The sequence below is a fragment of the Salvelinus alpinus genome, chromosome 8, assembly GCF_045679555.1.
Source record: "Salvelinus alpinus chromosome 8, SLU_Salpinus.1, whole genome shotgun sequence".
Lineage (NCBI taxonomy): Eukaryota > Metazoa > Chordata > Actinopteri > Salmoniformes > Salmonidae > Salvelinus > Salvelinus alpinus.
Window position 1 is genome coordinate 41452854 of NC_092093.1, and position 15404 is coordinate 41468257.

Consider the following 15404-nt stretch of genomic DNA (forward strand, 5'->3'; position numbering starts at 1 on the left):
CCCTTTGGTTCTTTCCCCAGGCATTATTGTTTCTGTTTCAGTGTTTCATGTCTGTACTCATGTTTCTTGTGTTGTTCCTTGTGTTATGTAATATTAAAGTCACTCCCTGGACTTGCTTCCCGACTCGCAGCGTAGACGTTACAACAGTACTGGCATTTATTAACATACTACATAAGAGTATATACACTTCATTTCAAAAGTTTCAGGTCACTTAGAAATGTCCTTGTTTTTGAAAGAAAAGCAAATTTTTTTGTGCATTAAAATAAAATGCATCAGAAATACAGTGTAGACATTGTTAATGTGGAAATGACTATTGTAGCTGGAAACGGCAGATTTTTTAATGGAATATCTACATAGGCGTACAGAGGCTCATTATCAGCAACCATCACTCCTGTGTTACAAGGGCACGTTGTATTAGCTAATCACAGTTTATCATTTTAAAAGGCTAATTGATCATTAGAAAACCCTTTTACAATTATGTTAGCACAACTGAAAACTGTTGTTCTGATTAAAGAATCAATAAAACTGGCCTTCATTAGACTAGTTCAGTATCTGGAGCATCTGCATTTGTGGGTTCGATTACAGGCTCAAAATGACCAGAAACAAAGAATTTTCTTCTGAAACTCATCAGTCTATTCTTGTTCTGAGAAATGAAGGCAATTCCATCTGAGAAATTGCCAAGAAACTGAAGAGATCGTACAACGCTGTGTACTACTCTGTTCACAGAACAGCGCAAACTGGCGCTAACCAGAATAGAAAGAGGAGTGGGACAACTGAGCAAGAGGACAAGTACATTAGTGTCTAGTTTGAGAAACAGACACCTCACAAGTCCTCAACTGGCAGCTTCATTAACTAGTACCCGCAAAACACCAGTCTCAACGAAGTTGCAAAGAAAATCCTTATCTCAGACTGGCCAATAAAAAGAAAAGATTAAGATGGGAAAAAGATCAGACACTGGACAGGGGAACTCTGCCTAGAAGGCCAGCAACTCGGAATCACCTGGACAGAGGAAGATTGGACAAATCTAAGTTTGAGGTGTTCAGATCACAAGAAGAACATTTGTGAGACACAGAAAAAATATAAAGATGCTGGAGGAGTGCTTGACACCATCTGTCAAACATGGTGGAGGCAATGTGATTGTCTGGGGGTGCTTTGATGGTGGTAAAGTGTGAGATTTGTACAGGGTAAAAGGGATATTGAAGAAGGAAGGCTATCACTCCATTTTGCAACGTCATGCCATACCCTGTGGACGGAGCTTAATTGGAGCCAATTTCCTCCTACAACAGGACAATGACCCAAAATACAGCTCCAAACTATGCAAGATCTATTTAGTTAAGAAGCAGTCAGCTGGTATTCTGTCTATAATGGAGTGGCCAGCATAGTCACCGGATCTCAACCCTATTGAGCTGTTGTGGGAGCAGCTTGACCGTATGGTATGTAAGAAGTGCCCATCAAGCCAAACTTGTGGGAAGTGCTTCAGAAAGCATGGGGTGAAATCTCTTCTGATTACCTTAACAAATTGACAACTAGAATGTCTGCAAGGCTGTAATTGCTGCAAATGGAGGATTCTTTGACGAAAGCAAAGTTTGAAGGACACAATTATTATTTCAATTAAAAATCATTATTTATAACCTTGTCAACGTCTTGACTATATTTCCTATTCATTATGCAACTCATTTCATGTATGTTTTCATGGAAAACAAGGACATTTCTATTTTTGAACGGTAGTGTACATGTCTCTATTTTTCTGACAGCACAAGTGCCAGATGTCAGACAGGTTGAACAGATTCTGAGTGACACCGATGGTATCTACCATTAATCGCTGACTTTTGAAAAAAATTGCATTCTCCAAGCCACCTGTGCTTGTTTGAGGAGATCACGGGTGTATTCACTAGGAACTAAATGGAAGCAAATGGACTGAAATGAGCTGAAACGGGGAGGGAGTAACCTGAACTTTCCCCCCCAAAAACGCTTGTTTCCATTGTGAAATGTTTTGCAACAGTTTGCTACGGTGTGCACTAATGAATATACCCCATTTGTACCTGCGTGGCCAATTTAACGATTCGGAACCAAATTGGCACCGGATGAAAGGGGAAAAGTTTTGGGTTTTAACTGCGTTTTTATATTGACCTTGTTAAAGCTGGATTATGTCCCATCTGTCTCCCTCTACCACTGGTGCTCTATGGCCGCCATTTTACTGCCTCTTTTAATTAGTGATTCAAGTGGTACGACAGAATGGATGGAGGGTTTATATCTTCTAGGGGAATTGGAAGGGTGGGTGATGGTGGTAACTGTGGCAGCCCAAATTGGCAGGGGACGTGATCAATCTAGGTGGGAATATGTTGTGTATTGTAGGTTTGATTGTGAATTTGAATTTACACACAACAGTTTCCCATTTCCTTGTTCTGGCACTCTTGAACCTGTTGGGTTAGTGAAATGGTTAGTACATTGAAAGGATATTGTCCATTGATAATAAACTGTCACGACTTCGGCTGAAGTCGGCGCCTCTCCTTGTTCGGGCGGCGTTCGGCGGTCGACGTCACCGGCTTTCTAGTCATCACCGATCCATGTTTCCTTTTTCCTTTTGTTTTGTCTTGATTACGCACACCTGATTTCTATTCCCTTTTTATGTTCCTTATCTACCTTTCTGTTTTGTCCGTGATTGTTTTGTGTTACCGTGTGTGTTGGAGGGTTCTCTTTATACGTTATGTTTCCTTGTTGGAGATATTCCGGTTTTGTATAATATTTTGAGTAAAGACTTTTGTGTTTTTCTCAAACCTGTGTCCTGCGCCTGACGCAGACAACGAACCCAGCATTTTATCACAATAACAACCCCATCAGTTTGACTTTTATTCATTCAGTGGAGCCCAATTGAGACCAGGGTCTCATTCACAATAGTGCCCTGACTACAAACACTTCAAATAAAACAAGAATTTAAAAAAAGGTACAATTACAATACTACAATTTCAACAAATAAACCATTACAATCAATTGAAACGGCACCAGGGAATCAAGATGCAAGTTATTGAAACAATGGGAGGATTTACCTAAATTGGTCGAGACCAGAGGGACCTCAAGAGTTAACCAGTTAGATACGTTGGAAGCTTGTGTAGTAGAGCTTTGTAAAGAAAAAGGGAATCATTGTCACGCCCTTACCTTAGAGAGCCTTTTTTATTCTCTATTTGGTTAGGTCAGGGTGTGACTTGGGTGGGCAAATCTATGTGTTCTATTTCTTTGTTGGCCGGGTATGGTTCCCAATCAGAGGCAGCTTGTCTCTGATTGGGGATCATACTTAGGCAGCCTGTTTTCCACCTTTAGTTTGTGGGATCTTGTTTTTTTTGTTAGTTGCTGTGTTAGCCTGTCGTTTATCTTTCTTGTTTTTCTTTTGTGTTCATTTAATAAATTCAAAATGTACGCCTACCACGCTGCACCTTGGTCTCCTTCCAACAACGGACGAAACAATAATTCATCCTTGTGAGGTGTTCATGTTTTTGTTATTCACCCAATGTTCGTGGGTTTGAACAACATTTTATTTATTTTTTCAAATAATACAGCCATAACAATTTATGTAAAAAAATTGTAATACTTAGATGTTGACTTATTTCAGTTACAAGCAATATAGACAGCATACATGGTTAGTATTTGGGACAAATCAATCATTAAACCCTAAGCCTCAAATACATCTCGTAATGAATAATGTGGCAATTGAGCAAGTTGACGTGACTAAACTGCTTTGAGTAACCCTGGATTGTAAACGGTCATGGTCAAAACATATTGATGCAGCAGTAGCTAAGATGGGGAGAAGCCTTCTATAGTAAAGCGCCGCTCTGCCTTCTTTATAACACTATCAACAAGGCAGGTGCTACAGGTCCTGGTTTTGTCGTGCATGAACTACAGTAGTGTGGTCGGGTGCCACAAAGAGGGACTTGGGAAAATTGCAGTTGGCTCAGAACAGGGCAGCACGGCTGGCCCTTAAAAGTACACAGAGAGCTAACATTAATGACATGCATGTCAATTTCTCATGGCTCAAAGTGGAAGAGAGATTGACTTCCTCATTACTTGTTTTTGTAAGAGGTGTTGACAAGCTGAAGGTATCGAGCTGTATGTTTAAAATACTAGCACACAGCTTGGACACCCATGCACACCCCACAAGACACACCAGAGGTCTCTTCACAGTCCCCAAGTCCAGAACATTCTATGGGAGGCGCACAGTACTATATGGAACTCTATTCCACATCAGGTAACTGATGCATTTCTTGACATCCATATTTCTCCTCCTGCAGGCTGCTGATGAGCTGGATGCCGATGGGCTGGTCTTGGGGCTGGCTGAGGGTCAATCTCATCTTCTTCTTTCAACTCACTGTCAGACTCCGAATTGACATACACAGGATCCTCATATTCTGAAAATTGTTCATCTTCCAAACTGGAAGGCGCTCCTTCCACACTAGCTTCTCTCTCTGCAAAGAAAATGTCTAAGGCCCTCTGTGCAGAGATTATTCTTGCCATACTGATTGAGCCACACATGCAGAGCTATTTATTTGTTGTGTCCCTCCCCCAATTTGCACCTCGCTGGAGTAGTGTGTGGAAAATACAGCATTTTTTTTTACAATATATAGAAATAATGTATTGTAATAACATTGTGCAGGATCCCGCAAGACAAAGTGTTGTGTAGTTTCACACACTACAAAGGGTAAAGAGTGCGAGAAAAGTGTGAGACAGGCAGCCAGGCAGGGAGACAGAGAGGTTCTGGGTGCTATGTTGAAACAGCAGGCCCAGGAAGGAGGTAGACAGAGTGGAGGCACACAGCAAACCTTTTTGTTTATTTTTTACTTGTTTTCATCTACACCCACACTTTTCCACACTTCTATTACCCTCTGGTCCAGTGGACCCAAAAACCACATATGTAATATAAAGGTGTAGGAAAGTGCACAGTGTGCACTCAATGAAAATCTCTTATTTTACATGTTCTTCACAGAAAATGAGCCAAGGCCAATGAGTCTCAGGTTGAAAAAAATGTATTGTATCATTTTTCTTTTAGTAAACTTTGAAAATGGGTTCCACCGACCTGAACACCATACAAGGGTTAAGTGATCTACGGGACTTCAATGAGGACAAGCCAACCTTTTGATAGTTAGAGGGGAAAGTGGGCACACACGCTAAAATGTGTTTTTCATGTGTGTAACGGGTGTCTAGATCTTCCTCCTCCTCGGACGAGGAGAGGAGAGAAGGATCGGAGGACCAAAATGCAGCGGGTTGTGAATACATAATGATTTATTAAAGCAAACGACGAAACACGAAAACAAACACTTGGAAGGATTACAAAATAACAAAAACGAACGTAGACTGACCTAAACCATGAGAACTTACATATAACACGAAGAACGTAGGAACAGGTACAGACTATAACAAACGAACGAACAAACGCTACAGTCCCGTGTGGTGCGCAGACACAGACACGGAAGACAACCACCCACGACAAACAATGTGACAACACCTACCTTAATATGATTCTCAATCAGAGGAGATGAAAACCACCTGCCTCTAATTGAGAACCATATTAGGTCACCCATTAACCAACGTAGAAACAGAAAACATAGACTGCCCACCAAAACTCACGTCCTGACCAACTAACACATACAAAAACTAACAGAAAACAGGTCAGGAACGTGACATAACCCCCCCCCCTTAAGGTGCGAACTCCGGGCGCACCAGCACAAAGTCTAGGGGAGGGTCAGGGTGGGCATCTGACCACGGTGGTGGCTCAGGCTCTGGGCGAGGTCCCCACCCCACCATAGTCAATCCCAGCTTACGTCTCTCCCTCAGAATGACCACCCTCTTACTCCACCCACCTAATATACCGGGTAACATCAAAATAAGGGACAGCTCCGGGACAAGGTAGCTCAGGACAGATAGGTAGGTCAGGATAGAGAGGCAGCTCAGGATAGAGAGGTAGCTCAGGATAGAGAGGTAGCTCAGGATAGAGGGGCAACTCCGGACTGAAGGGCAGCTCCGGACAGAGAGACAGCTCTGGACTGAGGGGCAGTTCTGGATACATGGCAGCTCTGGGCTGAGGGACAGCTCATGGTTGGCTGACGGCTCTGGACGCTCATGGCTAGCTGACGGCTCTGGACGCTCATGGCTAGCTGACGGCTCTGGACGCTCATGGCTGGCTGACGGCTCTGGACGCTCATGGCTGGCTGACGGCTCTGGACGCTCATGGCTCGCTGACGGCTCTGGACGCTCTTGGCTCGCTGACGGCTCTGGACGCTCATGGCTCGCTGACGGCTCTGGCTGCTCATGGCTGGCTGACGGCTCTAGACGCTCATCTAGACGCTCATGGCTGGCTGACGGCTCTGGACGCTCATGGCTCGCTGACGGCTCTAGACGCTCATGGCTGGCTGACGGCTCTGGACGCTCATGGCTCACTGGCGGCTCTAGCAGATCCAGTCTGGTTGGCGGCTCTGGCAGATCCTGTCTGGTTGGCGGCTCTGGCAGATCCTGTCTGGTTGGCGGCTCTGGCAGATCCTGTCTGGTTGGCGGCTCTGGCAGATCCTGTCTGGTTGGCGGCTCTGGCAGATCCTGTCTGGTTGGCGGCTCTGGCAGATCCTGTCTGATGAATGGCTCTAGCGGCTCCTGACTGACTATCGGCTCTGACGGCTCGGGACAGACAGGCGGCTCTAATGGCTCGGGACAGACGGATGGCTCAGATGGCGCTGGGGAGACGGATGGCTCAGATGGCGCTGGGGAGACGGATGGCTCAGATGGCGCTGGGGAGACGGATGGCGCTGGGGAGACGGATGGCTCAGATGGAGCTGGGGAGACGGATGGCTCAGATGGCGCTGGGGAGACGGATGGCTCTGGCCGGATAAGGCGCACTGTAGACCTGGTGCGTGGTGCCGGAACTGGAGGCACCGGGCTAAGGACACGCACCTTCATGCTAGTGCGGGGAGCAGGGACAGGGCACACTGGACTCTCAAAGCGTACTATTTGCCTGGTGCGTGGTACCGGCACTGGTGGCACCGGGCTGAGGGCACGCACATCAGGACGAGTACGGGGAGAAGGAACAGTGTGTACAGGGCTCTGGAGACGCACAGGTGGCTTAGTGCGTGGTGCCGGAACTGGAGGCACTGGGCTGGAGACACGCACCATAGGAAGAGTGCGTGGAGGAGGAACAGGGCTCTGAAAACGCACTGGAAGCCTGGTGCGTGGTGTAGGCACTGGTGGTACTAGGCTGGGGCGAGGAGGTAGCGCCGGAAATACCGGACCGTGCAGGCGTACTGGCTCCCTTGAGCATTGAGCCTGCCCAACCTTACCTGGTTGAATGCTCCCCGTCGCCCGCCCAGTGCGGGGAGGTGGAATAACCCGCACCGGGCTATGTAGGCGAACCGGGGACACCATGCGTAAGGCTGGTGCCATATAAGCCGGCCCAAGGAGACGCACTGGTGGCCAGATGTGTAGAGCCGGCTTCATGGCACTTGGCTCAATGCTCAATCTAGCCCTACCAGTGCGGGGAGGTGGAATAACCCGCACCGGACTATGCACACGTACAGGAGACACCGTGCGCTCTACTGCGTAACACGGTGTCTGCCCGTACTCCCGCTCTCCACGGTTAGCCTGAGAAATGGGCGCAGGTCTCCTACCTGCCCTTGGCCCACTACCTCTTAGCCCCCCCCAATAATTTTTTGGGGTTTCTTCACGGGCTTCCGTGCTAGCCGTGTACCTTCATAAATCCGGTCTCTCTCTCCCGTTGCCTCCGCTCTCCTAATCGCCTCCAGCTGTTCCCATGGAAGGCGATCTCTTCCAGCTCGGAACTCCTCCCATGTGTAGCAACCTTTTCCATTTAGGGAGGGATTGAACCAAACTGCAGCGTTGTATTTAGACATAATGAATTTATTTAAGTGTAGACGAAAAACACGAACTTCACTTGAATACTTACAAAACAACAAAACGAATGTAGACAAACCTGAACATACGAACTTACATATAACACGAAGAACGCACGAACAGGAAAAATGACTACATAAAACGATGAACGAACGAAACAGTCCCGTATGGTGCAAACAAACACAGACACAAAAGACAATCACCCACAAACAAACAGTGTGAACAGCCAACCTATATATGGTTCTCAATCAGAGGAAAACGTCAAACACCTGTCCCTGATTGAGAACCATATAAGGCTAATTACAAGTGACCTAAACATAGAAACACAAAACATAGAATGCCCACCCCAACTCACGCCCTGACCAACTAAACACATACAAAAATAACATAAAACAGGTCAGGAACGTGAGTTTGGGTGGGCAGTCTATGTTTTCTGTTTCTATGTTGGTTAATGAGTTGGGGTGGGTGGTTCTGTAACGGGTGTCTAGATCTTCCTCCTCCTCGGACGAGGAGAGGAGAGAAGGATCGGAGGACCAAAATGCAGCAGGTTGTGAATACATAATGATTTATTAAAGCAAATGACGAAACACGAAAACAAACACTTGGAAGGATTACAAAATAACAAAAACGAACGTAGACTGACCTAAACCATGAGAACTTACATATAACACGAAGAACGTAGGAACAGGTACAGACTATAACAAACGAACGAACAAACGCTACAGTCCCGTGTGGTGCGCAGACACAGACACGGAAGACAACCACCCACGACAAACAATGTGACCCCACCTACCTTAATATGATTCTCAATCAGAGGAGATGAAAACCACCTGCCTCTAATTGAGAACCATATCAGGTACCCATTAACCAACATAGAAACAGAAAACATAGACTGCCCACCCAAACTCACGTCCTGACCAACTAACACATACAAAAACTAACAGAAAACAGGTCAGGAACGTGACAATGTGTTTGTATGCGGGGCGCTGTCCTCCGATAATCGCATGGTTTGCTTTCGCCGTAAAGCCTTTTTTAAATCTGACACCGCGGCTGGATTAACAAGAAGTTAAGCTTTATTTTGATGTATTACACTTGTGATTTTATGAAAGTTAAATATTTATAGTGCTGTAGTTTGAATTTCGCGCTCTGCAATTTCACCGGATGTTGGCCAGGTGGGACGCTACCGTCCCACCTGCCCATAAGAAGCTAAGCCATTTTGCCACAACTTTGGAAGTATGCTTCGGGTCATTGTCCATTTGGAAGACCCATTTGCAACCAAGCTTTAACTTCCTGACTGATGACTTGAGATGTTGCCTCAATATATCCACATAACTTTCCATCCTCATGGTGCCATCTATTTTGTGAAGTGCACCAGTCCGTCCTGCAGCAAAGCACCCCCACAACATGATGCTGCCACCCCTGTGCTTCACTGTTGGGATGTATAAATGTATAGCGATTGTATGTGTGGCTACCTTCTTTTTCTTTCTAGATGTCATATCTGTGGCACTATAGTCCTCTCCAGTGCCTCGTTGATCTGAACCATACTGATCTGAACCATACTGTGCTGGCTCTAACATTTTATTTTCCCATTGTCCTTTCCATCACCAGTCCAGCAACTACATGTAGGACAGCCCAGTGCAGGTCTGCTTGACATGGCTTGGCTTGGTTTCGGCCCTATAGTGTGACTGTGTGACGCCGAGTAGCTTTCAAGTGCTCCTCGGCGGCAACAGTGCGAGGAAGCCACAGACCGCACCTCAAATTCCTTTTCAACAAACCGCCCTGACAGGACAGCAAAGAGCAAATAAGGTGTTCCCATTAACTAAGACTTCCTCATGTTTCTAAGAAGATATATTTCAACATACATGGTTGTGTTCAGTATGCACTAAACGAAATAAAACACTAAAAAAAATTAGTGAAACAGGGAGGTACTATCTGAATTTGTCCAATAAGAAACACCCGTTTTCATTTTTCATTGCAATGTTTTGCTACGGTGTGTCCTGATGAACACAACCCAGGTTATACTAATGATGTTGATTCACTTACAGACATTCTTGGGGGTAGCGGGAATCAGAATCATCCATGTTTGTGTTTCAGAGACATGGTACTGCGTGGAATCATCAACATACTGATTACAGAAAATAGGCCTGCATACCAACTCGGTGGCCTTGTGGTTAGAGTGTACTCTCAGAGATTGGGAATTTGGGAGTTTGATCCCCGGTAGAGACATACCAAAATGCGTCTCTGTTTGGCACTCAGCATTAAGTAGATAGAATGGGGGTCCTGTGACAGACTAGTGTTCTGTCCAGGGGGTGTACTTGTACATTAAAGGAAAAATCCACCCAAAACCACTGTTTCCTTTTAATTTATGTGTTAAATAACACAATTTTTTTGTGAAATAAGGTTTCATTTTGGTGTTGGTAGCAACATGAAACATTGTTGTGGAAATCTGCTGCAGCTAAAGTTGACTACAAAATCCACAATGCAATGCTCTCTCTATGGGCTGGCTGGCTAGCTAGCAACCGTAGCTACGCACAATAATACCAAATACAATATCAGCATGTAACGTAGCTTGTTAACTGTAAAATCAGCTAAACAAACACTATATATTTAGGGGTCTACATTCTCACCATTTTCAACTTACAGATCGATGTGCCTCACGGAGTGGAGTCTAACATTCGCAACGGCATATATACTTTTGAGGAGATAGGAAACTCTGGCAACGACACCATGCAATGCACCCAGGACTAAAGAGGCAGACAAATAGGAAAAATGTGCTTGACCCTCTGTTAAATTACACATTTCTCGAGGTAGGAATATTGCAAAAATATGATCAATGGCTCATTCGAGAGAATACATCGTCCTGAGTTATGACATCAGACAGTATTGAAATCTGACATGTATGACAGATGTTTTCGATCTTAAAGTGGTAATCCAATTAACTTCTAGTGTAGTGAGAGGGACTTCATCACGGTGCTACATCATACCGGCCTTCTGCCTGCTTGAATGCCAATAACTCAGATACACATGAAATGACCCAGGGAATCGATAGAACATAGAGATGCACAAAAACAATATAACATTCAAAATGGGTGCACCGTTGCTTTAAGCTGCCTCACGCTACAGGAGCTTCTGCCGAGCCCCCAACAACCGGATGTTATGGTTTTTAGGGGAAATGGAAAGAGAGAATGTGACGTGACATCTGCTTTTGGACGTTAACCTCTCTGATTGAGTTGAATATATTCAGTTGTACAGCTGAATAGGTATCCCCCTTACCCTCTTAACTCCTCCTCCACAGTTACTGTATTGGTTGAACAGTGCAGAAGAGAACCTGGGGGTTCTTTGTGCCTCCCGAGCGGCGCAGCGTCTAAGGCACTGCATCTCATTGCTTGACGTGTCACTACAGACACCCTAGTTCGATTCCAGGCTGTATCACAACCGTCTGTGATTGGGAGTCCCATAGGGCAGCGCACAATTGTCCCAGCATTGTCTGGGTTTGGCCAGTGTACGCTGTCATTGTAAATAAGAATTTGTTCTTAACTGACTTGGTTTTACAGGTCTTGGTCTTGGTCTTGGTTTTACAGGTCACACACAGCACACATTGTTATTGTTTTACCATGTTACAATACATGTTACAACACAATTTCCATCCAGTTGATGAGTTCAGGTTGCAATTTCCCTCGATCTTAGAATGCTTTACATTGCTTGGAGTAACTTAACAACTTAGCCTACAGTATATGGCTGATGTTGAGATGCTTGGTGTAGTCCCTTGCCTGAAGAAGATTGTCAAACCCTGGTATTGGATGGGCTATCAGCACTCCAGTAAAGCCACAGGGGTGAGGAATCTACTTTTGGAAGTATTAATGGCAGCCACGGGTGTTTGCTCTAGGTTTTTACCTGGAGGGTACATTGGACTATTTAGATCTCAAATTAAATCAAAAGATCTGTAAAACTTTTACTGTTATTTATGTTATGCTTAGAATTATTGATCACAGTCAAGTCTCTATTGTGTGTGTTTGTTGACCTGATTACACCTTTTTGTGGTTACATCTGAGGAGTATTTCTGATATTTGGATTCCACCTAGTGGGCTCCTTTTGAATAACGAACTTGACAACAATCGTCTGTTGCTAGAGAAACAATACTGGAGTGAATTTATCTATTTGAAATGGAACTTGATCATTTTTCACATTCATGCACATCAACATTTTATTTGACTTTATTTGGAATCGTGTGACTCTCCTGTTCCCATTACTGTAGTGTGTGTACATAAACCTACAGTACTGCATTGTTTGTGTCACACGATGAGTCAGTTATTTCTCTACTGAAGCAATCGTTAATATCTATTCAATGGCTGAAACATCATTGGTTATTTAGGTAGGTCTATGTAACTCAGCCTTTTTGATAAAAAGACAGTCCAAATAACCCCCAAAAATGTAAAATCCATTCTTATGCTAAGGAGTTCCACAGCAAACATTAAGAAATGATTAATGAGCAAAATGCAGTCGATTGATGCACCCGTGCTTCACATGGTGACTTCATTTTGATTATTGAATGACTGCCTGTGTGTTTATGCTAGACACTTTTTCGTTTCCTGGAGTGGCTGCAACTCATTCCCCTCTTTCCGCCGATATAAAGTTTGCATCTATTCCCTGATATGGGGCTTATGAAAGCAGTATTTTTCTAAACATGCGAGGATCCAGACAAGAGAATCATCCCGAAATCGTTTGTAAAACATGAACACTTTGGCTCTACGACATTCCACAAGCTTCACGGCAGTCATCTGAACTCTCTGTCGTGGACATCCTGCACTACATGCAGCAGTTTGGAATAACAATTCTGTGGCCCAACCGAAGCGTGCCATGCTGCCAACAGATGAACTGCCGTTAGGCAACATACCTGTACTGTCTTCTCTCTGTTCCTCGCTCTCATCCAGGACTAACAGATCATTCCTATAGACCCTTATGTTCCTCAGGTTTCCAGGCTCCAGGCAGTAAGTGTACAGTGCTTACTCCACTAAAAGTTTGACGATTATGCTGCGGTACATAAAGGTAATTTGTCGTTTAGTACAGTACCCTGCGTCACCACTTCATTGCTCCAGACCAGCACAAGGGGGAGTTAGAGCATTGATTATGCTTTTGGGTCCTACTGTCCCTCTAATTGACAATGAAGGGCGACATAAACCTAAATAGAAAATGATAATTGTGCACGACTTCAGTATTACTTACTAAAACTGTTGTTACACTAAGGTTTTTATTATTTTATTTTGCTCTTATTGTAGTACTGTAGCCCACTCCCGACCGGACATGTTGTACAGCACCTGAGTGGTGCAACGGTCTAAGACACTGCATTGCAGTGCAAGCTGTGTTTCAACAGATGCTGGTTCAGTACCTGTGCTGTCCTCAACTGGGAGACACATGAGGTGACTGCAGGTTTTTGGTTTCTCTCCCGCTAAAAACATAAATAAATCATTTAGGATTATAATAAAGCCCTTTGGATATTCTCACAGATATATTATTAACCGTTAATAGCAGGTCATAGCTCCCGAGTGGCGCACAATGGAATTGCCTTGCAGTTCTCCACTGAAAGCGTACAAGGTTCAAGGCATGGGCCGCAGAGCCGCGCACAGAAGACAGACTTAGCCCATGGGGAACGGAGGAGGAGGGAGTGGACCCCCACCCCGCCACACTGGGTAGCACAGATCAACACTTTAAGGGGCATTGCACTAATAATGGCGCTGACTAGCGAAACGTTCCCACTGTTCTAGCAGGTAGCTGGACAATAGACTTGCCTAGAAGGAGGGTTGGGGGAAAATTCTATCATCAAATGTATTTCTAAGTTAGGTTCTAAGTTTAAGTATTATTATTATGTATCACATCCGACCGTGTTTGGCAGTCGCACAATTGGCCCAGCGTTTCTCTCCCTCTAAAAACAGAAATACATGTATATTTTGGCCTTTATTCAGATTACAATCGCTCACTTTTGTTTTTTTGAAAATGAAATAACCTCCAAAATATCTTTGTATATTATCAAGTTGATGGCACAGGCATATAGCCGGCACCTACGTAAAGCTGAGTGACTCATTCATGGCGTTGGATCAAAATAAGAAGGTACCAACATTCTTTCTGATAGTTTTTAATAAATAAATGTTTTGGTTATCCTGACCTGGACACCATGTACAGTATTATAATAGCCCATTATAAGCTATTAGCAGGACAATATACCTTTACCGCCACCCAGTGGCGCATCTGTCTAAGTCACTGCATCGCAATGCAAAATGCGTTGCTACAGATACCCGTGCCGGGCGACACATGAGGTGGCTTTTGGTTTCAATTTAGAATCCTCCAGTCCTCCAATCCTCTATGTGTATTGACTGGCGGAGAGTCACGTCATATTTTTCGATATACTGTAACCCTACCGTAGGCGACATGAGTCTCACTAGTGTTGAGTAATGTGCTGTTAAAAGGGGTGTAGGTCTTATTTAAAGAGAATATTGAAGTTAGACGCAATATGATTTGAAGCATTAGCCTACAACTATTTTACCACCGTTTCGCACAGGCATTGGGACTGGTCTTTTATTTTGACTGAATCTCTGTTTGGGTATTGGTTAGACTACAATTATGGTGTAGAAATGATATGCTTTTAGTATAACCTTTATTGACTAGGCAAGTCAGTTAAGAACAAATTCTTATTTACAAGGACAGTCTACTCCTTCCTCCACATCGGGGAATTGAACCTCGGTCTCCCGCGTGGCCTGCCCGCACCACATGGGGATTCTTTAGCTAAATAGCCCAGCCCTGTAGCCTACTCCCGACCGTCACATTGTACAGCGCCATATTTCCGTTCCAGCCTAACAGAAACCCAGAGGGTTTTCCAATTTTCTTGGAATAGAAACACCAACATTTTAATCAAATGAATTAAGCAACATTTCTTAGAATCGGTCCCATATAATATGTTCTTACAAAAAAATGTTTAAATTCTCTAGTACAGCCACTATTGAAGGCTATAAAATGCTTGTTAAAGATGCCCTCTGGTGGTCAAACTAGCACTAACTAGCATTAATGGAACCAGTTGTTGGCTCTCCCTCTTTGTGTAGACCTATGTGTGCCATGTTCAGGTAGCAGATTCTCCTGAAAGCAATCATTCAAGAATCACGATCACTTTGGATTTTTCTGTTGTGGAAAGAAAACATATTTAATTAGCAAACACAAATATACTCAAAATATTTTGCTAATAGATTAAATGAAAACAAGCATTTTTGATTACGATGAGCCTAGTTAACTGTTAGCATGCTAGCTAGCTAGCTAATTTAGCCAGCTAGCTGCCTAGTCTAGCCAACAGGCAAAACACTTCGGAACATGCAGAACAGGTTGGCAGATTCTAGCTATTTTCCAGAACAGAACAAAGTGTACAATATAATGGATGATGACTAATTACAAAAGATAATTGAATGTTTTATTCTAAAAAGTACTCTTACAAATGTCTTTGATTATAGTTGGATGGGATTAACTGTAAGGCTAATCGG